At 44.6% G+C, this 27362-nt stretch overlaps 1 protein-coding gene across 3 annotated transcripts in view; it reads left to right on the top strand.

Moving 5' to 3' along the window:
- Nucleotides 1-2681: 2681 nt before the first annotated feature.
- Nucleotides 2682-27362, top strand: part of CHD6 (chromodomain helicase DNA binding protein 6) — a 201469-nt gene continuing 176788 nt past the window's right edge. The window contains exon 1 of one of the 3 annotated variants that reach the window (XM_070801690.1): nucleotides 2682-2830. The gene's annotated coding sequence lies outside the window, so the exon portion shown is untranslated. The remainder of the gene's footprint in view (nucleotides 2831-27362) is intronic. The other 2 variants (XM_070801688.1, XM_070801689.1) reach the window with 2 other exon arrangements.

Below are 27362 nucleotides of genomic sequence, written 5' to 3'. Positions count from 1 at the left end.
TTGGCACCTAAGCACAAACAACTGGAGTGAATAAGAAATCATTCAAGATGAATTGGTAGATAAGCTTCCTTCCATTCCACCTCCCACAGGCTGTACTGAGTCTCATTTTATATGGATTCTGAGAGGACGATCCCTTGAGTGGGAGCCATCAGCAGCACTTAGAAGAGGAGATGGACAATTATCCTGGCACTGGCTCTTCCCTTTTCCCTGCCTTCCTCCTTTTGCCTCTCATTCCTGCCCTACAGAGTCAGGCTCTGCGTTCTGGAAAACCCAGGCTAAGACGTCCCCATGGATGGATACAACCAGAAGACACTTAGCTGTCTGGGTTTCCTTGCCAGCCTCTGGATACTGTGGAAGCGTTTTAAGGGTCTGATTCCACTCACCTTGCTCAGTTCTACAAACCAGATTCTTCGAAGGTCAGGACTGCTGCCTCTCCTGAGTACACTGACCAGATCTTTCCTTCGCTTGTACGTGTATCATTCATTTGTGAATCAATCATGCACTCCTATAGATTTCTTGTTTAGTGATATAACATTTGTGTCTTTGCGTGTGTTTAATTTCTTACGTGCTACTGACTCTTCTTGAGTTTAAGAAGAGGAATTACTGACACATCTACCTCCCCCCTCCCTCTCCGTCCCACACCTCCCAATACTGTCCGTGCTTCTGTGCTTAGGCATATACACTCTCTTCCCTCTCCCCCACCTCATTTATGCTTTCATCTTTCGTGGGCAAGAGATTTGAGTGCGTGAAATGAGGACTGCTTGATTCCCATGTTGGACTCACCAACTCTGCCTCTAATACAATTCTACTCCCAGCCCCTTTCCAGAAGTTAAAGTTCACAGACCCAAATCCCATGAGCAGTTTTAAAACCTTGATCCTGGAGTCAGACTGGAGAAGCTGTGGCTACCAGCTGCTTGGTCCTGCTTCAGCCCCTGCAGCAGCTGGTTCAGGGGGGCAAGTCCGCTTTCCAGCTGGGCAGGACTGGAGCTCTTCAGAATCCATGCGTCAACCTCCCCCTTGTACTCAGCTAGACAATAAGCTCCTTGAGGACACAGATATCATCTGCCTCATTTACTGCTGTCTTTTGTGTCTAAAGCAATACCTGGAACATAGCTGGTGCTCAATAGTTAAGGAAGGAAGAAAAAGAAGGGAGGAGGGAAGGACCATGATACATCGTGGCCAGTCTTGAGTTAAAAGAGAGAAATGTGCACAGGTGAGGTTGACAGGTGGGACGGGGGCTGCTATCTGTATTTTCAAATTGATGAAATCTCTGGGTCTGCCAAGAAGTTGAAGAATTGGTCCAAAAAAGAGAGTTGGGGCCACAGGCTGAAAACCATAGGATTGCTGGGGTTTCAAAGACACTAAAAATATCCTCTCTCTGGGGGTGCAGTAAGGCTCTTCTAAATCATTACAGCTACCTCTGACAAAGTCAACCGTGTTCATCTTGAATGTATCAGACAAACGGCTCTTGGAATCACTGGGACTCAGATCATTCCTACTTTAAATAAGGTGAAATAAGCTTCTACAGTCAGAATCCAACCTTATTTTGTTTATTTTTGTGGGTGCTAAGGAAACACCTATGAGGGAAGCAAACAGGGGGTAAAGTGGTGAGGTGACTTGCATCTGGGAGGTGGCAGTAATGGGATGGTATACAGAGTAATCAGCCTGACAGGGCCAACTCCCCATTCCTCTCTGCCTCCGTCTATTTCGTTCATAGCACTTAGCCCTACCTCTCCCCTTGTATTTACTTACTGTCTTTCTTTCTCCTTAGCATGTCCATCGCACCAGAGCAAGGCCATTGTCTTACTAACCCCTGTATCTCCAGTCTCAGATCAATGCCTGGCATTGAGTGGGCATTCAAAAATTAACTACTAACGAATGAACGGAAGAATATTAAGACAATTAGTTGAATCCCTGCCATGTGCTGGGCCCTGTCCTTGAGGATGCTACAAGGATAGTGAGGGAGACAGGGCAGAACATAAAACTACCAAAGCTCGACCCCTGATTTTAGAGAGGTATATACCCAAGGTGTTGCAAGATTCCCCCAAAGCGGAAACCTCCCGGGGTGTGCGGGGCGGGCGCGGGGAGGGGGGGGATCGTCCTTGGGAAGAAGCCCGTGTGCCAGGAGTGCCAGGGAGCCAGGGGGACTGGCAGGGATGTGGCTGGAGACAGAGCTACTCTTCGCCTGGATCCTCGGCATCTTTTCCTGACCTACGGAACCTCGGCCCCAGAGCAATCTATCTGTCGCGCGGGACCCCAGTCACATCTTCTCCCGGGCCCGGAGATGCCAGCCCCGGGTGTTCCAGTTGTCCAGCCCAATACCTAAGAGACCTCCACCTGCTGGAGGAACCCCCTCCCCGCCCCGCCGGAGCGCGCTCCAGGTCCCCGCCCCCTGCCTGCCTTCTGCGGCGGGCAGGACCCCGCCCCGCCCTCTCGGGCCGCAGGACCCCGGCCCCGCCCCGCCCCCGTAGCCCCGCCGCTCCGTCCCGGGGGGCGGGGCCGCGCGCCGCGGCGTCTCCGAAGCGGGGGGCGCGAGGCAGGGGGCGGGGCGGCCCCCGGCGCCGGCCAATCAGCGCCGCTATCACATCCATGCAAATACGAGCACAATGGAGCGAGCCCATCACTCGCCCCTGCAAGCAAGCTTGAAATGGGCTTCTGCCTGAGCGGCAGCCGGACTGACCAATGACACTGTATTTTGGGCCGGCGAAGCCCAATGGCATGGCAGGGAAGGCGGGCCCGATCCGGGTTAGGGTGTCCTTGCAGGGTGTCTGAGCTAAACTTCACCAAATAATAGCTGTTTGTATTTTGGCTGCTGCAGGAGCCATTTTAGGTAAGTTCTTCTCTTAAACTTTTTATTTTCCTCCCCGGCGTCGGCGGGCCAGCCTTTTCCGCGGGCTCCCGGCCCCGCCCCGCCGGCCGGGCTGGGGTGCCCTATGAATGAAGCCAGGATGAGGGGCTGCGGCGGCACCGCCGAGGCCCGGCCCGGGTCCGAGCTGGGGCCGGCGGCGGGCGGCCTGGCGGAGGGCAGGCGGCGGCCTGAGGCCTGAGGCTAGGGGCCGGCCTCCGCATGCGCTCCGCTCCGGGCTCGCGCTCAGGCCGCGCTCCGGCCGGGTGGCCGTCCTTGGGAGTGCGCCGCTGCGGGCCGCGCGGAGGGGCGGGGGTCCGGGCAGACCCCCGGCCGCGGGCCAGGCGGGCGGAGGCGGGGCGTGCGAAGGGCTCCCCCATTTCCCCCGCCCCCCGCCTCCTCGGAACCCGGCCGAGGAGGGACCCCGGTCGTGCCGCGGCGGGGCAGGGGTGACCGCTATTCTCCCCCCGCCGCCCCCGCGGAGAAGTTGCTCTATTGGCGTCCTGCGTCTGTTTGCAGGGGTGGAGGAGGGTGGGCTGGTGCCAGGCTGCTGCTCCGGGAGGGGGCGGGGGCCCCCGGCGCGTCCCCGGAGCGCGCACCCCCTCCGCCCCCTTCTTACGCACTAGCGCGCACTCGCCCCGAGAATTGGAACCCTGGAGGTGTCCAGCAACCCCGCAGCCAAGTTTTGTGCATTATTAGATTGCATGTTGGAGCGTAAAGGAAAAAAAAAAAAGGAATCTCTCCCTTTCAGGGTATTTCTTTCCTTGGCTGTTGAGAAGTAACGGAGTCTGTTGCTCCCAAATTTCCAGGGACGTGCCTGTCAGATGTGCAAAGGGTTGGCAGCTACTTGGTTTTTAAAAAGACGCTATTAGGAAATCCCCTCACTAGTGAGATAATTGAAATTTGAGTTTGTTTGCAGCTTCAGTTTTATTTGATCCGATTAAAAATGCATAAGCAGACACTTATATTTGTGTACGGAAAGTGTTCCTAGTTCCAGTTATGACTGCTGTGACTGTGGTTTCGGTAGCGTGTGATCTAATAAGGCACTGTAATTCGATTTTGAACCTGTAGGCCCGTGTTCTCCAAATGAGGGTTTATGGACCATTAGTAGTCTGGCCAAGGTTGCTAGCGAATCCCTAACATCTCCAGGCATCTCTGGAGCTGTGTATGCGCCTTATTTCCCACCCCCTCTACACTGCTCCTTTCTGGTGTGGCAGATCCATGAACAGAGAAGATACCCATTTAAACATTTTTACAGTTTTTAGAGTGTCTGCAGTATTGCCTGAAATTCGATTTTTGTTTCTCAAATGGCTTATAGGAATACCATCCCAGTAGGCTCCAAATTTAGATGTACTTTGAGGGGATACGCTTGGGACCCGTACAAAAGTCCAGACAGGGACTACTGCTGTGTTCCCGAGACTAATTATGAACTGTCTTTCTTACTGGGGATTTGTCCCCATCAGCTGCATAGCACAGGAGAATTTGCTGGTATTCCAAATGGGAAGATCAGGCTGGCAACCTCAAGGAGATAGTTTTTCTAAACTTTGTGGCTCTCTGGGAATAGAGAGAAGGTTTGAGATCCATGTGTGATAAAAATGATTAGGCGTGAACCATCAAGTGAAAGGATGTGTGCCAACCAGAACAGGTGGTTTCGTATAAGCCGTGCATGCCTGTAACCAAAGGCCTGGGAAAATGTGGAGTGGTGAAATGATTAATTTTGGACTTCTTTCTGTCCCAGGGCAGAATTCCTAGATGAATTATGATGAATTATTTAAGCTTTTTTTCTTTATTAATAGACTATTAAAAACTAACCTTTACAACTTCCTCCCTCCCTTTTTTTTTTTTTTTTTTTTTTGCTAACTTAGAAATCTCCCTTACCAGATTAGGATACTGTTCTTGGCTATAGTCTGGCCTTGGGCAAAGTAAACCTAGATCTGTTGTGAAATTAGTTGTGTCTCATTGTGCTACCACAGTCTGCCTGGAGTCACATTTTTAAAAAAATTTTAATTTATTTATCTTTGGCTGCCCACTTGGTCTTCGTTGCTGTGTGTGGGCTCTCTCCAGTTGCAGCCAGTGGGGGCTCCTCTCTCGTTGCGTTTGGTGGGCTTCCTATTGCAGTGGCTTCTCCTGCTGCTGTTGTGGCGTGGGGGCCCCTCGGCATGTGGGATCTTCCCAGACCAGGGATCGAACCCATGTCCCCTGCACTGGCAGGAGGATTCTCAACCTCTGGACTACTAGGAAGTCCAAGTCACATCTTTCATACTGCAATGATTTTCTTGCTTTTTACATTTAGTTATTATTGCACTGTAAAGTCTTGGAATAGGATCACCTTTCCCACAACTTTTTAATGTTCTATGGCTTTCCCATTATTTTTATAATTTATTATCAGTATAGTCAGAAGTTCTTTGAACTCATCAGTATATTACTTCCAGACAAATCAAGTGAAACATTGAATGGCCAGTTGAAAGTGAAGTGAGAGGCCGCAAGTAACAAGTAACATTACTGCATTTCTGGAAGATCCTTTGGCAGTTCATTTTTTGTATTTATTGATTTACTTATAACTATTACAAGTACCAAAGAAAATCTGAAGCAGAATCTTATCTCTTTAGAAACCACTGTCTCATTTGTAAGTTGTTTTGCCATTATATTATAGAAAACCTATCAGGAACAGCAGGCCCTGGGGCTACCGTGTCTTGGAGCTCTCTGATTTAGAGAAGTTGCCGAGAAGTTTTCAAGTTTTCTTGAATGTATGACTTTGCCCCAAGCAGAGTTTGCGGTTACGTCTTCCTGTGTTAAGCCATGAAGGAACAGGCTTGCGACTGTAGGTGCCTTATGTTTTTCAACTTTCACTGGAAGACTTTGTAATAACCACATGGAGTCACACATGGATTCATGTTCTGAACCCTTTTGAACAGGCTTTAGGATTTGAGGATTCTACCTGCATAAATATCGTTGGTACTATGACACAATGACAGTATCTAAATCAATTGAGAAGACTGTGTTCTCACCCTCTTCTCTCATCCTCCCCAGTATAGCAAGGTTTGAAATTTGTTTTTGAAATTGAAGTATAGTTAATTTACAGTGATGTGTTAGTTTCAGGTGTACAAGCAAAGTGACTCAGTTTTATATATATATGTATATATACTTTTACAGATTCAGTTATATATACATATATATACTTTTTCCAGATTCTTTTCTATTATAGGTTGTTATGAGATATTCAACATAGTTCCATGTGCTATACAGTAGGTCCTTGTTGTTTATTTATATATAGTAATGTGTATTTGTTAATCCCAAACTCCTAATTTATCCCTCTCCCCACAATTGTTTTATTTTTAGTAAATAGTAGTTCTCTTTATACTTCCAGCCCTCACAGAAGCTTTAGTCAGATTTAGGTGAAAAGCTACAGTGGATCCCATGCAACTGCCTGCATTTCCCCGTACCAGATTATTACTATACTGAAAACTCTGAAATACCTAAAAAACATCTAGAGCTTAGAGATCTTATTTCCTAGAGAAAAGTTTTGTTTGCCATAGACTACGACACCCTTGTGAGGGAAACAAAAAGAACTAGCATTGAATGAATGAATACCTGGTCTGGGTCCAGCACTTAGCCAGGTGCTGGGACTACAAGAGATGAGGGAAAACAAAACAAAACAAAACCTTGTTTTCTTAGCCAGTCCAGGAGCTCCATGGACTACAGCTCAGAGAAATGAAGTAACTTGTTCAAGGCCATGAAGCTGGTTCAGGTTAGAGCCAGAATTTGAACACACATCATCTCCATCCAAAGCACACATATCCTTTTTTACCACTAGTATGCTCTACAAAGATTTCTTAAAAAGCTGGAGTGTGCTGTCATGCTTCTGTGGTATGGTGCTAGATTAACTAGCACACTTTGCTTGCGCTTTGTACACCCATCCCTTTTCACTTCTCCATTTCGAGAATTTGTCATTGAAAAGGCAAGTTGGAATACAGTGAGGGCTGTTCCCCCACCCCACCCGCCATAGTGCAAAAGAGGTCTTTCTAGGGCACTTGGGAGTTCAGGGTTAGCCCAGTACAGTAATAACCATGAAGTGCACAAGGGGAATCCAGCTGATTTTTCCTTGCCAAAATGTTCTTCTCTTTGGTTCATTTCATGGAGGCCTTTGATACCCTTGTGAGAAATTCTGTTATTTCCATAAAAGTCCTGAAGGTAGTAAACTGGAGTTGTTTTAAAGTATCTACCCCTTTTCCAACTTCTGAACCAAATTATTTGCATAAAGTCTGGAGAAAAGCTTTTAGTTTTGCTTGTGGTACCTGGATTAGTTGGTTTTTCTAGTTTGTAATAGTGACTTTTCAATAGACTTCCGTCCACTGACAATTTCAGAAGAACTTAACATACCGAATAGTGTTTGAAAATTTCAGGAAAACTGGGAAGTAGAATTTTAAGTTAACTTCAGGACGTGAATCCAGACATTTACAAAGTGACAGATGCATGTTTATTTTGTAAAAGAGTAAAGGAAGATTTCTGCTTTTCTACTCCTTTATTAAAGATTCTTCTAGGGGTTTTTTTTTTGTTGATCTAATTTTATGGATCAAATACAGTATTGGTAAAATTTTAATATATGTTTTGGATTTTCTTGTACACTATGTGGCCAAAGCATTTTATTTGTGGAATATCTACATTTTTAAATTCTAAGATTGTCTTTCCATAAAAGGTCAGGCTTCAGGTTAAATGAAGGTCTTGCTTCCCAGGAGGTGCAGTGGTAAAGAGTCTGCCTGTCAGTGAGGGATATGCAGGAGACAAGGTTCAGTCCCTGGGTCGGGAAGATCCCCTGGAGTAGGAAATGGCAACCCACTCCTATATTCTTTCCTGGAGAGTTCCATGGACAGAGGAGCCTGGCGGGCTACAGTCTTTGGGGTGCCAAGACTTGGACATGACTGAGCAACTGAGCAGCTACTGTAGCATTGACCTTTGGGTCCTACCTATTTAGGTTGATGTTTTCTATCCTTGGATTCATGGACATCGAGGGAGTGTTTAGCTCATCTGTAAACTCCCCAAAATAGTATGTAAAATATCGCTTGTGTGTGCATTTTTATGGGAAGCAAATCCATTGCTTTTTATGATTCTCAAAGAGATCTGTGACTCCCCCCTTCCCTTCTCTCCCTCATCTCTTCCCACCCAGGTGCAAAAATAATATTAAGGATCATTGGTCTAGGTCATTACAAAGGAGTTATTTTGTTTGAGCAAAATCTTTTGCCTAGAGGCTGACTTCTTTGGGTGTTTTTTTGTGTAATCTCAGTTTCAGGTATTTTTTTGCGTAATCTCAGTCTGGATCAGTTGACCTGGGCTTGGGGACGCCCTTCTGCATCAGCCATCTGAGGATGGCTTCTAGGCAAGGGTCACCCCCAGAATTCTTCCCTGTCGTATAGTTGGGAACCCGTTCCATGCCTTTGCCCATCGTCTGTGCAGCCTGATAGAGTGAAGTTTGCAGCAGGTGACAAGACAGTCTTGAGAGTCCAGGGCCTCTTGGTCTTAGCCATCTGCCTCTGCAGATGGGACTGGAGGGGGTGGCCGTGGCAAAAGCTCCTGATGTTTTCTTGCTTTGAATTTTACTTCTTATTCATTCTGTTAGTGCTTCATTCAATATGTTAAGAGGAAAAGGATTTTCTTTCTGACGCTATAAGCAGAACAATTAGAAATAATCTCCTCTCATTTTTATATTCCCCAGACTTTTTAATGAGCTATACCTTGTAACTTTTCCGTTATTGTTGTTAATTTTAAGTGGAATTTTTCTTAAAACAAGGACTAGTTGAGCATGTAACCTTATTTTATCAGAACATCGTATATGTCAAGTTCTGTTGGACCAGATGTTATTATAGGAAAAAGGGTCACGTATTACAGTTCCCAGAGCCTTATTTTACAGTTTATTTAAGTAATAGTCATATAGATTGGTAAAACAAAATGATTGAGCAGTCAGAAAATTCTCAGAGTAGTCTCTAGGAAGTGGCCGAACTTGAAGTTATCCTGGAGATTTTCTCCTAGGAGTCTGTTTGTTGGGCCAGACTAGAAGTTGAGTAGAAGGAAAATCTGTTTGGTTTGATATATGGAATGAGGAAAACACCTAAGCTTTAGGTAGTTGGGGAGGGGCATTGAGCCCCATCCAGGGACTCTGTTTGATGTGTTCCTTTCCTAAGGGACAGGGGTGAAGAGATGTACCTGGGCTGGTCATTTTGGGTTTGGGGAAACCATCAGCATTCTTAAGAAGTCCTTTGAAGGATTGTGTCTGGTAAGGAAGGTCCCAAATCATCAATCTTATTTAGTGAAGAAATTTTATGGAATTTAATGCAGAGACCTTAGTAATGTTCAATGGGTATCTTGGCTGATCAATTTTTGCAGTGTTAGCCGTCTAAAATCAACGTTGGGTTAGCATGAAAAAGTCAAGCCATCCTCTTTGTTGACCACGTGACAGTTTTGGATCACATTATAATTGAAGACCTCTCAGGTTGTTTCTTTGAGCAAACCCCATTACCATTACCAAATTACATTACCCTTTTTAGGAGCTGGTGGAGGGTGGTTTCTGCTTCATGGAAATAACATTTTTGCCTCAAGTTGTAAAAATACATTGAAGAAATGGTAGAGGACATGAAAGAGACCGTTAATGACCAGCTCCAGAAAGATAATCATAAAAACGTAAAATCAGCTCTTCTAGATCAGGGCTACTCAAACTTAGTCTGGATCCTTGGAAATCTGTGGACTGTTTGTTACCTGTCTGCGATGAGGTAAGTTCAAAACTTGTAAGAATTGACTGCTTTTATAACATTTTGGGGGCTTCCCTGGTGGTTCAGCGGTAAAGAGTCTGCCTGCAATGCAGGAGACTCAGGTTTTATTCCTGAGTTGGGAAGATCCCCTAGAGAGGGAAATGGCAACCCACTCCAGTATTCTTGCTTGGGAAATCCCATGCACAGAGGAGGCTGGCAGGCCACAGACCATGGGGTCGTGTAAGAGTCAGACACGACTTAGTGACTAAACAACAATGATATTTTTAAGAAAAATGATTTGTCTGTTGAATCTGATAATAGAAAATGCAAGTTTATGGTGTAGACCTTGTTTAAAATACTTTTTCCTGGTAATTAGCTTTTCTAGCATTTTATCCAAGTGTTGGTTAAAGGTGGATTAAGAAGAAGCACAAGCTGATCCTTTATTATAGAGTACTGTACTGCTTGAGACGAAGGGCACATCACGTCCTGCTGGAGCATTGTTAGAAATGCAGGTTTTTGGCCCCATCCCTGGTGGCTCAGATTGTAAAGCATCTCCCTTGCAATGCAGGTTTGATCCTTGGGTTGGAAAAATCCCCTGGGAAAGCAAATGGCTACCCACCAGTATTCTTGGGGCTTCCCTGGTGGCTCAGATGGTAAAGAATCGGTCTGCAACGCAGGAGACCTGGCTTTGAGTCTGGGTTTTGAAGATCCCCTGGAGAAGGAAATGACATCCCACTTCAGTATTCTTGCCTGGAGAATGCCATGGACAGAGGAGCCTGGAGGGCTACAGTCCATGGGGTCGCATAGAGTTGGACTCAACTGAGCGTCTAACACCTTCACTTTCAGACCCCTGAGATAAACTCCTGGGTTAGGGACCCAGTAATCTGTGTTATAATGTATTATAACATGCTGTCCTGATGATTTTGTATACCTTGAGAAATGTTGTTCTAGGTCAGCACTGTCCAGTAGAACTTTGTGCTGTGATGGAAAATGTCCTGTCTCTGTGCAGGACCTGCTAGTCACATGTGGCTTTTGAAGCTCCTAAAAGGTGGCTGGTTTGACTGAGGAACAGAATTAAAGTTTTTATTTAAAATATTAGTTAGTTTGAGTTTAAATAGCCACATATGACTGGTGGCCCTGGCATTTGACAGCACAGCTCTAGACCCTTTAACAACCTACCTGCCCCCCCACCCCCCACCAACTTTTGGGGGGAAATAGTGGATTTTTTTTTCCTCTCTTTATTTAGAAATGAAAATACAATATGGGACAAGACTGTTCTTTAGCCTGAAATGAGACTAAACAAGTCATATAATAAAGTTTGACACTATTTTTTGCATTTATATTTACCTATTTATTTTTATCTAAAAGTTGATTTGCTGTTAAGAAAATAGTAGGATCAGAAAATAAATTTAGATCTGTGTCTTGTAAGGTTTTGTAAACAGCAAGGTAGGTTTTCATGCGAGGCCTTATGACCTTTCATGTCTTTCAGAATGACTGCTGAAGCTTTTTTCTTTCTTACAAAGATTTATTACAGGCAGGTTTTAAGTGCAATGCTTAATTCTCAATATAAAACACTGATATTGAGGGTTCTTATTACTTTAGTTAATGGAGATTTTTCCTATGTAAAGTATTTCTGGTTTACCAGCTTTCTTGGAGGATGGTTTTTCAGTTTATAAAGGTATAATCTTTGTCTTTAATAATATTCACCAAACTTCCCTTGAAGGATTGAGCCTTATCTTCTGTCCTCTTTCAATATATTTAAAAGTTGATTGGTTAAAGGAAAGGATTTCTTTTACTCATTCAGGGTTTGTATATGCTTCCCTGCCTCCAGCCCCATCTATTTATACTTCAAATTTTAAATTCCTTAAAATCAAGGATAACGTTGAGGCAAAATATGTTTATTGGTTAACATCCATTGCAGAATTGGAAAGTATTTTGTGATTGACAAGGTGGAAGGAAACATGGCTATAGAGGTAAGTGAAGGGACTTCCCTGGTGGTCCAGTGGCTAAGACTCTGTGCTCCTATTTCAAGGGGCCTGGGTTCAATCCCTGGTCAGGGACCTAGATCCCATGCGCTGCAACTAAAGATCCTGCATGCTGCAGTGAAAATCCAAAATCCCCAGTTCCATAGCTAAGAACAGGGGCAGCCAAATAACTAAGTATTTTTTTAAAAAGTAAATGAAGATTCGCAGGTAGAATTATAGCTTTTTTAAATGTTGTCTAGACATAATAAAATGGATTTTTCTAGGGATATTGTAATTTTCTTAAATTAATTTGCCAGGTTTTAGGTTTTCAAGCAGGAGATTGTTACTCATTCAGCAGTGACTCTTGAAGCATGAGAGACAGTATGATGTTCCATACACTTTTTACACTCATAGATATTAGACTCAGAAGGCTTCTTAAAGATCGTAGGTAGGACTGCAGGCAGAGCAAAGTTGCTGATGCAGCAGTGGCCCTTGCTTTGTTTATGGCCTGAACATGAGTTTTCATTAAAAAGCAGCACTGTTTTCCCTTTAATTCTGTTGTAGGAGACAGTCTTATTCTCTCAGAGTGACTTGAGATTTATGGTAGGTTGTCTGGGCAGGGGCTTCTGTTTAGCTGCGACACAAGTTATCACTGATTGGGGGAGCTTAACGTTTTGTAACATGCAGCTTTGAGCTCTTTTGTTGGACTTTCTCCAAAGGATTTCAAGTTCTTGATCCCTAGGCACATATTTGGATTACTGCTTTGGGGTCTTAAGGAATTGAAAAACCCAGCCTGTTGGAATTGAGATCTGGTAGCTGACAGATCCCAAGCCCTGAAGTTTCAGAGGCACCATCGCTGATTTGCAGAGCTATGACTGGAATGTTGTATGAGATGTTACTAAAAAAACTGATTTCATAAGCCGTGCTGAAACACCAGACTCCTCATTTACACATGATAGTCATACTCTGTCCATCCTTATCTGCTCTTCCTTCCACATTTCTCGCTCGCAGGGCTCTCCCTGGGTGCTCTTGACTTTCTTCCATTGTTCACTCTTGAACTAAGCTTTGTCCCTACCATCATAGCTGTGATTATGGCAGTTATTTCTAGTTTAAAGTTTTAAGTGTTATCAAGTCTTACATAATTCAGCATCTTCACTAGATTCTTCTAAACCAAAGCTTCTTTCTGGTTTCTCAGGATTGCAGAAGAGTAGAGTTGAAAGGGACTTCAAGGCCATCTAGTCAATATTGTTATCTTATGGATGATGAAGGGGCTTCCCAGCTGGCACTAGTGGTAAGGAATCCACCTGCCGATGCAGGAGACCCAAAAGATGCAGGTTCGATCCTCAGGTAGGGAAGATCCCCGGGAGGAGGAAATGGCAACTTGCTCCAGCATTCTTGCTTGGAAAATCCCATGGACAGAGGAGCCTGGCAGACTGTAGTCCACGGGGCCACAGGCTTCCCTAGTGGCTCAGACGGTAAAGCGTCCGTCTGCAATGCAGGAGACCTGGGTTCGATCCCTGGTTGGGAAGACCCCCTGGAGAAGGAAATGGCAGCCCACTCCAGTATTCTTGCCTGGAAAATCCCATGGACCATGGAGCCTGGTAGGCTACCATCATGGGGTCGCAAAGAGTTGGATACGACGGAGCAACTTCACTTTCCAGCGACTGGACACGCACATGGACGATGGAACAGAGTCCCAGTCATGTCCTAGTCAAAAGATTTGTTAGGCCATAGCACTAGGTTACAGTCAAGCTAGGATTCAGTTCTCATTTCACTAAATAGGACTCTTGCCCTAACTCTGATGGTTAGGGTCCTAAAAACACACACAGGAGGATTTCCCTTAAGAACTTGTGGAGAAAGGTGGGGAAGGAGTGCTCGGAGATTAGAAGTGAATTTATGAAAGGCTGTGTAATTTTTCTTATGTTCTCTAAAATAAGGATATCATCAATGAAATTTTGCATGTCCTAAAGGAGTCAGAATGACTGGTCCTATTTTGGTAACTCTTGTTTACTATGTCTTGTTTACTAGAAACAGTCTGGCATGTCCTTCCCTGATACCATGGTAAAAGGCTTGTGATACTATTTTGGTAACTCGTGTTTACTATTCTTTGCTTACTAGAAACTTTTTGGCATGTCCTTCCATTATATCCTGGTGAGATGCTTATAAGTTCACCTTTGCTTTATTGCAATTAATGTGTTTGGAGGTGGTTCTCACATCTGCTTATTCCTTCAGCTTTATGCCTTAGGGTTCTTAGAATAAGTTTTTCCCAGAGCCCTCAATAATCATGATAATGGTGATAGCAGCTACTCGGTCATTGGCTGCTTACTGAACACCTAGTACGGTGCGAGGTCCTTTCATGGTTTGCTGGTTGTTAGGGCTGTTCTCCGTGTTTCTTTTGGGTACACGGTAGAGTTGCAGTCCATCACCTTGAAGTTGGGCGTGGCCACGTGACTTGCTTTGGATACTGAAATTTGACTGAAAGTCATGTGAGATACTAGGCAGATGCTTTTTTCCCCTGAAAGAAATCTGCAGTGGTTACACAGTATAAGCCAGTTAGCCCATACTTTAGACCACTGCATTTTTTAAACAGGAATTTTAACTGCAGCATAACCAAGCGCATCCTGAGGAATATACATGGATTTCTCCTTCATCCTCCTGGCTAAGGGCTGATAATAGCCCATGTTACAGCTGAGGCAGTGGAGGTAAAGGAGTTAAGTTACTTGTCTGTAATTTCTGAGCTGGTCACCTAGGCAGTTTGAGCCTGACATTCTTTTTATTTATTTTATTTTATTAATTTTTTGGGGCCGTGCTGGGTCTTGGTTGCTGCACAGGTTTTTCTCTCATTGCGGTGAGTGGGGGCTACTCTCTCGTTGCAGTGCACTGGCTTCTCCTTGTGATGGCCTCTCTTCTCGCTCAGCATGGGCACTGGAGTGTGCGCGCTTCAGTATGGGCTGAGTTCTTGGGGCTCTGGGGCTCTGGAGCGCAGGCTTAATAATGGGCTTAGTTGCTCTGTGGCATGGGGAGTCTTCCCCGATCAGGGATTGAACTCCTGTCTCCCACATTGGCCGGCGGATTCTTTACCACTGAGCCACCAGGGAAGCCACCTTTGGTTTTATTCGTGTCTGCTTGTTCATTTTTGGCTGTGCTGGGTCTCCGTTGCTGTGTGTGCGCTTGCTCTAGTTGTGGCGGCGAGTGGGGCCTACCCTCTGGTTGTGGTGCTCAGGCTTCTCGTTGTGACGGTTTCTCTTCTTGGTGAGCACGGCCCTAGGGTACTTGGACTTAGCTGCCTTTCCTGGAGCAGGGATCAAACCTGTGTCCCCTGCACTGGCAGACGGATTCTTAACCGCCGGACCACCAGGAAGGTCCTGAGCCCGACATTCTTAAGCAGTTGCGGTGTGCTGCCCTACTGTGGGCTGTGTCATCTCGGTACCGAATGCGTCTAGAATGTGGGCTCTGCCTGTAATTACTTCATGTCAGAACTTCTGCTTACCTCTCTGTTTCGTCCCTTCTTACAGATAGATGCTCCTGCCGTTTCAGGTCCAAGGCTGACTGCTCCAGCCAGCATGTATCCTTCCCAGCGTTGGGCTGCACACCCACCACTCCTCTGTCATCTGTTCTCTGCTCTTATTGCCTTCTGAAATTCCATCTTCCACGTGATGAGGATAGTTCCTTGCCGTAAATATCCTCGCATTTCTAATATTTGTGAAGCAGATTTCTCAGAAGACCACATTTAGCTTATGAATAGGAGACTGCCCGATGTGGTGATTAAAATGCATGGCCTCTGCAGCTGGCCACCGGGTTTGACTTCTTGCTGTGCTGCTCACTCTCCATGCCTCAGTTGCCTCATCTGTAAGGAGATAATACCTGTGTCTCATGGTTCTTTCGAGGATTAAATGAGTTAATTTATGTAATGCCTTGGAACAATACTTGGCACACTGTAAGCATGATTTAAGCATTAGATATTATAATTTTATGAAGAATCAGGTATCCAAGGACTAAGATGGAGATAAATCACTACTGATTTTAATCTTTCTGAGGTTAATATTAAGATTTCAAAGATTTAATACCACCTTTAATTTTTCCTTTTGTTCAGTAGGAATTACTGAGTAACTTTATACGCTCTGGGGAGGAAATGACCTAGAGCTTGCCCCTAAAGAATTTACAGTATAGAGGGGAGATAAGATATATGTCTGCCTGTACAGCAGATACCTGTACACAGATATTTGTGCTGTTATGAAGTAGCCCATAAAAAGTGTCCAAGACAAGAAAGATAAAGGGCTTTGGAAGTTCAGAAAAGGAAGGGATGTGGTGTCAGAGAAGGCTTTGAGTCAGACTGGGCATTTTTTCGGGTAGGAAAGATGCAGGATTTGGATATGTGGAGACTGGGTGAGGAAGGGAGCCAGTCTCTGCCTGAAAGGAAAGATCAGATCCGAGGGCATAATAAATATATTCATTCATCCATTCAGCAAATATGTGTTGAACCTTGACTTTGTGCTGAGCACAGATACAAGCCCTGGGGCTGCAGTGGTGAACAGAATCAAGTTCCTGCTCTCCTGGAGCTTATGTTCCAGGCTTATTTGAATATGCAGAACCATGATGTATCAGGTGGCTGACTAAGAAGAAAAATAAAGCAGGATAAGGAGACAGAATAGATTTACATAACTAAGAAAAGCATGGTTAATTTCTAAAGGTCAGTTTTTTTGGGGGGCTGGGAATCTCTTGAGGAAACCCACTGTGTTACTTGCTTAGTTGTTTCCACTCTGTGCGACCCCTTGGGCTGCAGCCCACCAAGCTCCTCTGTCCCTGGAGTTCTCCAGGCGAGAATACTGGAGTGAGTAGCCATTCCCTTCTCCAGGGGATCTTCCCAAGCCAGGGATCAAACCCAGGTTTCCTGCCTTGCTGGCAAATTCTTTACTGTCTGAGCCACCAGGGAGGCACAAAGAATATTGGAGTGGGTTGCACTTCCTTTCTCCAGGGGTTCTTCCCAACCCAGGGATAGAACCTGGGTCTCGTGCCTTGCAGGTGGATTCTTGGTTACTGTCTGAGCCACCAGGGAAGCCCAGGAGACAGCCAAATGGCTTTTCCTGTGCCATGGACTGTATCTGCTGTTTTCTGTGCTCCTAGTTTTCTGTCCCTTGCTCTTGACAAATATCTAGATATTTCCCTTTCTGTGAGATTGAGACTAGTCCCAGTGTCTTCATGGGGCCTTCCCCCTCTGTATCTGCCAGAAGCACTCTCTTTACCCAGTTCTCTTCTGGAGTCAGAGTTTGCCTCTGTAACTGACTTGTCTTTTCTCATACTGTTACTTCTTTATTCCTGGAGAAGAAAATGGCAACCCACTCCAGTATTCTTGCCTGGAGAATCCCATGGTGGAGGAGGGCTACAGTCCACGGGGTCGCAGAGAGTCGGACACGACTGAGCGACTTCGCTCTCGCTTTCACTTTCCTCCTTTATTCCACAAGCATATGATGCCTCAATACTTAGTAAACAGTTGTTGAACTTTCGTTTTGTTTCGGCCTTTACCGGGCTTTAGGAACTTGAAGATAAATGCACTTGGCCTCTGCCCTTGAGGAATGCACAGTCCTACTAGAGATAGAAATAAAAACTCCTACTACCAACATCGTGATACATGTCAAATTAGAGCCATGTCCAGTTTTGTTAGAACTCCCCATGTACCCAGGGAACTTGGTGAAGGCTTTTCAAAGGAAGGAACTTTTAAATTGGTTCCTGAAAATTGATTTGGAGTGAATAATCAGACTGGGACTGGTGTCTGATTTGAAGAAGCCTTTTATGCATAGGAAGTATCCTCTGAGGGAACAGGCGGAGGCTGGTGGAGCCTGTGGAGCTGAGTGGGAGGTCGGGCTGGAGGAGTAGGTTGGAGACATTGAAAGGCTTTGGAGATTGCAGGAAGGAGTTTAGATTTGTATTGGTAGTGAGGAGTCATCAGATACCTAAACGCAGGAGAGTAAATTGTATTCCATCCTTGGTAGAAGCGATTGGTATAAAACAGTGGCTCTCAAACTTGACTGTGTATTAGAATTGCCTGGAAAGCATTAAGAGAGCCAGTGCCCATTCTGCACGCCGGAAAAGCAGATTTCCCTGGAAGAGAGACTCAGGCGCTGGAATTTTGGTCACTTCTCAGGTGATTCCAGTGTGCATCCAAGTTAAGCACCAGTGGTTGGGAGAGGCTTGACCAGCAGGTTAATGAATGAGGGAGGCCATTGCAATGGCCTGGCTAGGAGATAAGTCTCTGAATTGAGGCATTGGGAGCAGGGATAAGGGAAGACAGAGTCAACCATTATTATTGTTCTTCAGTTTGCTGTATGTTTGTCTTCTCCCGTAAAGTTGTGGCCCCATGAGTGCAAAGTCCAGTCGCTGTACTTTGAATTCCTCATGGAGAGCTGTGGGTAGCAGGTTCTCAATAAATATTTGCCATGATTAAAGTCAGTTTTCTTTTGTTCAGATACCCATAGTTGAGTTCTTAGGGCATTTTTATTTTTATTTCAATTGGTTCTCTCTTTTTTGTTATTAAACAGAAATTCCTTTAGGAATGAGAATGGATGGAGATGAAACTTTTAGGTCAGTTTTACTTCCTCATAATTCTGATGAAAGATTTAGGAAGTTAAAACCCAGTGATTAAAACAATGTCTGCATATGGAGTTGATTTATCTGTACTGTCTTTCATTAGCCCAGATAATTAAATTTGCCCTTAACTTTTGGTATTTGTATAAAATCAACTAGTATTCATATACCCTTTAAAATAAAGACTCTACGTAGAGTACCTAGATTCTTAAAGTATTCCTGAGGTTTACCTTCCCCAACAGCACATGAAAGGTAAACCTCAAAAATAATACCCAGATTCTGTTAAGCTGTGTATTGACTCAGGACTTTATCACTATAGTGTAGAAACAGACATGGTTTGTGCATGTGAAATTATTCCTCTTTGCCAAATAAATTTATCTGTGGGGATAGTATTTTAAAGTGTTGTGAAGCATTTTCATGTCAACCTTTCATACTCTGTTCTAATGGAGGGGAGTTGGAACATATGGAAATTAAGAACTTTAAAAATATTTGACAGCATTTATACCCCTTGCCACTTTGTATTTTGAAAAATAGCAAACCTACAGAAAGTAAGTTAAGAGAATTATACCTTAACACCCATCTCCCCTCTACCTGGATTCATCAATGATTAATGTTTTTCCAAATTTGCTTTATATCTTTTTCCATGTCTGCATGTGTGAAGTGTGAAAGTAAGTCGCTCAGTCATATCTGACTCTTTGCAACGCCATGTTCTATAGCCCTCCAGGCTCCTCTGTCCATGGGATTCTCCAGGCAAGAATACTGGAGTGCGTTGCCATTCCCTTCTTCAGGGGATCTTCCCAACCCAGGGATCAAACCTGGGTCTCCTGCACTGCAGGCAGATTCTTTACCGTCTGAGCCACCAGGGAAGCTATATGTCTAGTTCTTTCTAAAGCCATCCCCTTTGGGAGTTTCTTGCAGACATGGTGACACTTCACTCCTGGAGAAAGGGTGTCCAACTATAATACAGTCATATGCCTTGGGATACTTGACATAAAACCAGTATGTAGTCCATATTTAAATTTTACCATTTCCTTGTTCTCTAGCTTTTTTGTTTTTCCTGATCTAGTATTCTGTCAAGGATCATACATCGTATTAAGTGTGTCCTTGCCTTTCAGTGTGGATTAGTGCCATCTGGTAGTCACAGGGTTTCCAGAATGGGAGTGAATACCCGCTTTAAAGGACGTCATGGCCCTGCTTCCCACCCTGCTTACCTGTTTACCCCCTTCCACGGCCCCCGTCACAGACTGGGAATGGACCTTCTTAGACTGATGGCAGGAAGTCTAAGGATGACCGGTTCATCCTAAAGTAGAACCTAGCACTGAGTGTCGACTGGCTTGTGGGCATCATCCTGATGCTCGGAGATGTTTTGTCCTATGCAGAGTCGCTGTCCATTTTATGGCTAAGCCATTCAGGTTGCCCAGGTACCTAAGAGAATGTTAGCACAGGGAACTATGTTCAGTGTCTTATAATAACCTATAACGGAAAGAACCTGGAAAAGAATATATATATATTTACACACACACACACACACACACACACAGGGAACTATATTCAGTGTCTTGTAATAACCTATAACGGAAAGAACCTGAAAAAGAATATATATATATTTACACACACACACACACACACACACACACACACACACACACACATACACACACACATATATATAACTGAGTTACTTTGCTGTACACCTGAAGCTAACACAAAATTGTGAATTTACTGTACTTTAAAAAATGATAAAAGAAGTGGAGAATGTGGTAGTGTTAATGAGACTTTGGGAAGAGCTTTGCATAGTTGTCTCTAAATCACCTGAAACATTAAGAGTTAGGAGTTGTCTTCTGAGGACATTTCTTGAGGACTGCTGATTATGATGACCTTGTCTTTATACAGTTCATATGAATTAATAGTTTTAAGTTTTTGAGAAAACTGTTAAGGACCTCCCCACCCCCACCCCCACTTTAACTATTCTAGTGGTTGTAGCCTTTTGCTCCCTTGCCCTTCTTGTTTTACACTCCTTCCTGGGCAGACTTCTTGCTTGTTTTAGCTCTTGATGACCCTGAAATCTTTGTTTCCATCCCCATTCTCTTCTGAGCTCCAGACCCTCATTTCCAACCACGTAACTCTTTGCAGCTTCTCCTGCATGTTCCACATGCAAAACTGAACTTGCTGTCTTTCTGTGTAAACCTGAGCATTGATCTGAATGTTGGGTGGATGGGGGTGAGAGTGACGTGGTTATTTGACCAGGGGGCTAAGAACACTAGACTCAGGTCCCTAACCGGCTCCTGCCATCCCGAACACCCCTCCCTTCCCTAAGCCCTGTCCCTGCACGAGCCCCCCATCCCCCCAGCATACACACTTAATGGGAAGGAGGCAACCGAAGGCAGGGCTTTGCTCATAACATCATTTCTGGCTGAATGTGGAGTCTTGGAAGTTAGACTTTATGAAATGGTTCTCAATCTTTTTTTTTTCCATTATCACTCCCCTAAGTAGCCTTTTTTAGACAGGCTATTTTTTTTAGTATTATCCTCCCATCCATGAAGATTTAATACCACAAATATGTAGCGTATCTGTTTATGTACTGTGTCTGCTTAATAACGAGTAAGGTATTTTAACCCCCAGGAACCAGTTTTTGCCCCCTTGGAGAGGTACTGTCCCCTTGAGAATGCATGCTTTAAGCTAAGCTGGAGGCAGTCTGTGAAGTCTCGAAACAGCACAAGCCAGAGTGTCTGCTTGCCATCTCTCCTGCCCACAGAGAATTTACCTTAGGCTCACAGCTGATGGCTGAAACCAGAGTTTGGTCATCTTGTTGTGACCGTGGCTCACAGAAATAACACTGTACTGTGCCCAGTGTACACGCAAATATGTTATTCAGATGTTTTAATACTCGGTATTTATTCTTACTGCTTCTCATGTACTCTATTTTTAGTCTGTATTCTTTTAAAGATAGTTTTATTGAGGTAATTTGCATACTGTAAAATTCACCTGTTTTCTATGTATTTTTTTATTTTAAAAGAAATGCTGGTTGTGACCCACTGGTTGGCAACAGCCTGGCTCTCAGCCAGAAGAACAATGCCAAGGCCTCGCTGGTCTGGAGACCACCCGTAGTCCACCAAAGAAGTGAGAAGGAAGTAGTGACAGGGTCCTAACCCTGAACCCCTGGTTCTCACTGTAGTCATGGGACTTTGTTTTAATAAATACCCTTGGACTTGAACAGACTGGTCATTTTACTCCTTGGTAAGAGATGAATGCTGGAGAGCTCCTGGTGGCTCAGACAGTAAAGAATTTCCCGCAGTGCGGGAGACCAGTATTCAGTCCCTGGGTTGGGAAGATCTCCTGGAGAAGGGAATGGCTATTCACTCCAGTATTCTTGCCTGGAGACTTCCATGGACAGAGGAGCCTGGTGGGCTATGGTGCATGGGATCACAAAGAGTCAGACACAATTGAATGACTAACACTTTCATAGAGGATGAATGCTGGAGAGCTCATGGCAGGGGCCGTGCGCTTTTCACACCCACAGGTGAAAACTGCTTTGGTGGCAGCCAAAGGGTTTGCCTCACCAGGAAGGTGAAACGGGCATCTTCATTCTGTGATTTGTGGTGCCCGCACACATGCTCCCCCCACCCCCCAACCAAAAGAAAGTGGAATGGGGATGTGGAGAGGGGAAGATTGGATTTATCCATAAGAATATTGGAGAGAGCGACTGTAGCAATCTATATATTTGATTAATTTGCTGTCGTTAATCTCTTAAAAGGGGATGAAGCACTGAGGAAATGAAATAGGAAGCTGCTGAGTCTTCATTAGAAGAGCAGAAGAGGCCTAAACAATGGGGTCTGTTGGGGTGCATGCGTGGTCAGAGGGAGGCCACGCCTGCAGCCAGGAGGAATCATCTGTGCAGACAGGGAAATGAGTGGTCAAAAGGTCTGGAGAGTAGATTTTGCCCGTGTTTACCTTTTTGTTTTTTGGTTGTACTGTGCAGCATGTGGGGATCTTAGTTCCCCCACCAAGGATCGAACCCATGCATCCTGCATTGCAAGGCTGGAGTCTCTGGACCAGCAAGGAAGTCCCTGCCCCTGCTTGCTTTTGACCCCAGAACCAGGCAGGGCAGGAATATGACAGGAGCAAAGAAAACTGGCAAAGAAAAAGAAAAAGGGCTTCCCTGATAGCTCAGCTGGTAAAGAATCCGCCTGTAATGCAGCTCAGGAGACCTCAGTTTGATTCCTGGGTTGGGAAGATTCTCTGGAGAAGGGATAGGCTACACCCCAATATTCGTGGGCTTCCCTTGTGGCTCAGCTGGTAAAGAATCTGCCTGCAATGGGGGAGACCTGGGTTGGATCCCTGGGTTGAGAAGATCCCCTGGAAAAGGTAATGGCCACCCACCCAGTATTCTGGCCTGGAGAATCCCATGGACAGGGATATTTAGGAGTTCCTGATAACTCAGGTGGTGAAGAATCCGCCTGCAATGCAGGAGACCCCAGTTCAATTCCTGGGTCAGGAAGATCCCCTAGAGAAGGGAAAGTCTACCCACTCCAGTATTCTGGCCTAGAGAATTCCATGGACCGTATAGTCCATGGGGTTGCAAAGAGTCGGATATGACTCAGCAACTTTCACTTTCAAAGAAAACTGAGACATCCCATCCCAGAGCAGCAGAATAATTAGAGCAAATATTTGTGGAATGCTTAACTATATGCCGAGAACTAAACATTGTATATTCTCACTTTATATTTTATATTTAATCTTTTAAAACTATGGGGTTGTACATTGTTGTAGTGCCCGCCTCCCCAACTCCCCATGTTATGATGAGGAAAACTGAGGTCAGGAAGATAAAGAAACTTGTTCAGAGTCACACAGTTAGTTTTTTGTTCTTACATGTAATGTAGGACACTGAAGACCCTGCCTGGACTAGGTGAACCTGCTGCCTCTGGGACCATGTCTGCTGCACCAGCCTTCTGAGGAGTATAGCTTACCTGGCAGATCCCGTGATCATCATTTAAGTCACTTAGTCTCCAGGTTGCTACCCTGAAGTTCACTGTTAGAGGCTGGTGACCACAACACTAAAAATAACATTGTCCTAGAGAATATTTATAGTTTTTTCATTCCCTCAAGTACAGACTGTGCCTTATCTGGGAAATACCACTTATTTTAGGGCTCTTGAGTTGGGCATTTAAATGGTAGGGCTTGTTAGGTGGTAGTCATAATTTCAAATTAGTTCTGCGGACATTTGCATGCTTCTGAGTTCCCTGTGACGTACCTGGTGCCAGGGTAACATGTTACCACAGGTCTGGTAGGGGAAATAGACACAAGCAATATTTAAATTGCAGTGAAACAAAATAAGTAGAACAATAAAAGGAACATTAAGGCATAGGGGAGGTTAGGAAAAACTTCTCAGAAGAGTTAACATTTGAGTTAGGTTTTGATGGATGAGTAGAAGTTAGAAGTGAAGTGAAGTCGCTCAGTCGTGAACTGTAGCCCACCAGGCTCCCCCATCCATGGGATTCTCCAGGCAAGAACACTGGAGTAGGTTACCATTTCCTTCTCCTGGTAGGTAAATAGTTGCAGAATAATTAAGTGAAAATGGCAAGAGAGATGGACAGAGGCCTCCTTCTGATGTCATTGCCAGTGTGTTTATAGATTCTTAATGATATAGTAGAAAGAGCTTCCAGTTGTAAAATCTCCCCCTTTTCCCCTAGTGTCCTGAAATGCCATTCGGCTCCTATGCCTCAGCAGTAGGGCAACTGGATGCCCAAGGATATTGCTGTGGGCCAGTGATAGGAGGGGAAAAACTGCTACCCATGTAACACCCACAGGCACACTGCAACTCTGGCAGTTTCCTACTTGTGTGAGGAGATGGGGGTATTCCTTGTAGCCTAGCTCCAAGCTAAGACTATTTTTTGGCCACACTTTGTGGCATGTGGGATCTTAGTTTCCTGACCAGGGATCGAACCCACACTCCCTGTGTTGGAAGCATGGAGTCTTAACCACTGGACCACCAGGAAGTCCAGAGATTGGGTTTTTGAAGTATAACGTGCATTTGGTGAAGTGTACATATATCAAGGGTACTGCTCACTGGGTTTTAACATGTGTATATTCCTTTGTAGGGCTTCCCCTGTGGCTCACTGGGTAAAGAATCCTCCATCAATGCAGGAGCCACAGGAGGCACGGGTTTGATCCCTGGGCCAGGAAGATCCCCTGGAAAAGGGCATGGCAACCCATTCCAGTATTCTTGCCTGGGAAATCCCATGGACAGAGAAACCTGGTGGGCTGCAGTCCATAGCGTTGCAAAGAGTTGGACACGACTGAAGAGACTGAGCACACACACTCGCATACAGAACGTCTTGTTTTGTATCTGGTTTCTCTTACTCAGCTTTATGATTGTGGGATTCATATAGATGGCTGGAGAGCACTGATAACCTGTCACACTGTCAGGAAGCGATCCAGAATAATCATATGTGGTTTATGCCATTGAGAGTTGGATGGATTTATTGGTGACATGTGTTTGTGCAGAGCATTTGCAGGTGCCAAATTCCAGGTGCTCCACATGGGCCTGCGAGCACAGGTGAGCAAGTTCCTTCCATCACGGAGCTTGCTGTCCAGTGCAGGAGATAAACGCACACACGTAATTACATATAATACACAGAATTAAAATGAAGATTTGGTCAACCTTTACGGTTTTTGCAGTGATTTTGAAAGATTTTCTTTATGGTTTTTGAAAGACTTCCTATTGGAGGTGAAATGTCTTCTCATTGTCAAAGGATTAGAATTTTTCCAGGTGGTCAAGTTCAAGTGTGGAGATGTGAAGCATCATGGTATCTTTGGAAACTTGCATTAGTAATACTTGTAGATTGATTAAGATGTGTAAGAAGGCCAAAAATACTACTTTCGGAAGAAATTTTGAGGAAAACCTTAGTGTGCAAGTTTGGCTTCTTAGTTGGAGCTGTGGGTAGGAGATGACCACTCTAGTGACCAGTTGTAAATGCATCATTATGGAGAAGGCAGAGAACAGAAGTCAAATTTGGTAACTGCTGTAGCCAAAGGAAAACTCCCTGCAGTGCTCTTCTGTTGATGTTATGGAAGATTTTTTTTCAGGTTAGATAAAACTACGGAGACGCTTATTATGATTGTGTGTTGTTGTTGTTTTTTTAATAATTGAGATGACTTGAGATGTCCTGTAAGCCATCAAAAATTTCCTAAGGGAGGGTGGATTTTGCTGGAGCATCTCTCCCTTAATCATGAGATTTTGTAGCAAAATGTGTTCCCTGTTCTCTCAGTTTTCTGGCACTAACATAACAAAATACCACCGGCTGGGTAGCTTACCCAAAGGTGTATTTTCTCATGATTCTGGAGGCTAGAAGTCCAAGGTCAGGGTGGCAGATTTGGTTTCTCTTTGACTGCAGGGCTCCTTCTCGCCCTGTCCTCACCTAGGCTTCTCTCTGTGTTCTGTTTCCTGATCTCCTCTTAAAAGCACACCTGCCATATTGGATTAGGGCCCACTCCAGAGACCCCTATTTTAACTTCATTACTTCTGTAAAGACTTGCTCTCCACATACAGTCACATTCTTAAGTACTGGGGATCAGGGCTTCAACCTGCAAGTTTTGGGGTGTGGGAGGACACGGTTCAGCTCATTTACACCCATGTCCAGAACCTGTCCTGACATTGTTGGGCTGTGTGAAGGCTGTCCCCTGAGAAACGCAGGGGTCAGACCGCTCCAAGACAAGCAGGGAGCTGTGAGGTAGCCGAGTTTGCTCAGACCGCTCTGGGGGCTGGGCTTGCTCTTAAAGCACCACCTCTGACTTCCTCACTACTTGTCTGTGCACACACAAACCTGTGAGTTCTGAGTGATGTGTCTAGAACTTAAGACTGGTATTCTGTCAATTAATGGAGATTGAAAATAGGGACTAGGATGAAAAGAATCCGAACTGTATAGGCCAGGTGAATGTCATGAGAAAAGTGATGTCATAACTTTCATAACTCTTAATAATCTGTTCCAGTGTTGAGCAAACCATATCCCTCTCCTGCCGTTTCACCCTTTTGATTAGCTGAAGTTAAACAGCCTTGGCATTCTCCTTATCAGAACATTTGAACACCAAAGAGCTGTTCCTAAGTCAGATCACCTTAACCTTCCTCCTGCTTATGGGCGGAAAGTTGTTTTCTGTAGAAGGATTTTTATTTTGAATTTTCTGTTGTGATGGCCACTGAGGGGATTTTTCTTTTAAAGATGTGCTCTTAGACAGTCATCTCCTAAGCTTGTTTCAGTGGAGACAGAAAAATCTTGTTGGGATGAATTTTGTAGGGGCTGCTTCTGTTTCGGTCCACACTGAGATTCTGTGGTGCATATGAGGCTTATTATAGGTACCTGGGAGCTAGAACTCTGGTTTTCAGTGAAGTAGTATGTATTATTACGGTGTGTGTCCCAGAGTTGCTGTGCTAAGACCCATTTTCAGAATTAGAACTTCGAAACTTCTAGGCCATGAAGAGAACTCATGCCGAGTTGAACGAGATGTGTTAGCTCACATCATATTGTGTGTATGTGCTCAGTCGTATCTGACTCTTCCCAACCCCATGGACTGTAGCCTGCGAGGCGCCTCTGTCCAGGGGATTTCCCAGGCAAGAATACTGGAGTGAGTTGCCATTTCCTCCTCCAGGGGATCTTTCTGACCCAGGGATCGAACCCACTTCTCCTGCATTGGCGGGCAGATTCTTTACCACTGAGCCACGTGGGAAGCCATCGCATCATATTAAACCCAGCCTAATGTGAAGCAGGGGATTTGAGAAAGTCATGGCATGCCCAGGCGTGTTCATGTTGCATCCCTGTTACTGCCAACATAGTTCTGTTGCCTTTTCTATTCTTTTGCTTAGCTGTGGGCTGATTGACCAGGAGTTTAATTTTTGCCAGTATGGTGTGGGTCACAGTGAGCATTTAAAGATCTTTGAACAGCATTCAAAGGTACTGTGCATTGTGACTCTAATTTCTGCTTATATTAATATAATACTCATGTTCTCTTTGACTTGCTTGGCTGTTTACTGATGAATGAGGTTTTTTTTTTTTCTTTTTTTTTAAACAGACATAACTGAGTTACTGTTAATTCTTTTACAGGGAGTAAATTCATTGTTTAAAATGGGTCACAGTTCCAAAGTATACCCAGAATTTTACTTACTTTTTGGAGAAACAAAACTCTTTCAAACCTGTTGAAAACAAAATTCAACTGAAGGGATTTGAAAGACCTTATTAA

This window comes from Bos indicus, chromosome 13 (assembly GCF_029378745.1).
Source record: "Bos indicus isolate NIAB-ARS_2022 breed Sahiwal x Tharparkar chromosome 13, NIAB-ARS_B.indTharparkar_mat_pri_1.0, whole genome shotgun sequence".
In the NCBI taxonomy this organism is placed as follows: Eukaryota; Metazoa; Chordata; class Mammalia; order Artiodactyla; family Bovidae; genus Bos; species Bos indicus.
The sequence above is the reverse complement of the archived record's forward strand: the minus strand, read 5'-3'. Positions and strand labels throughout refer to the sequence as shown.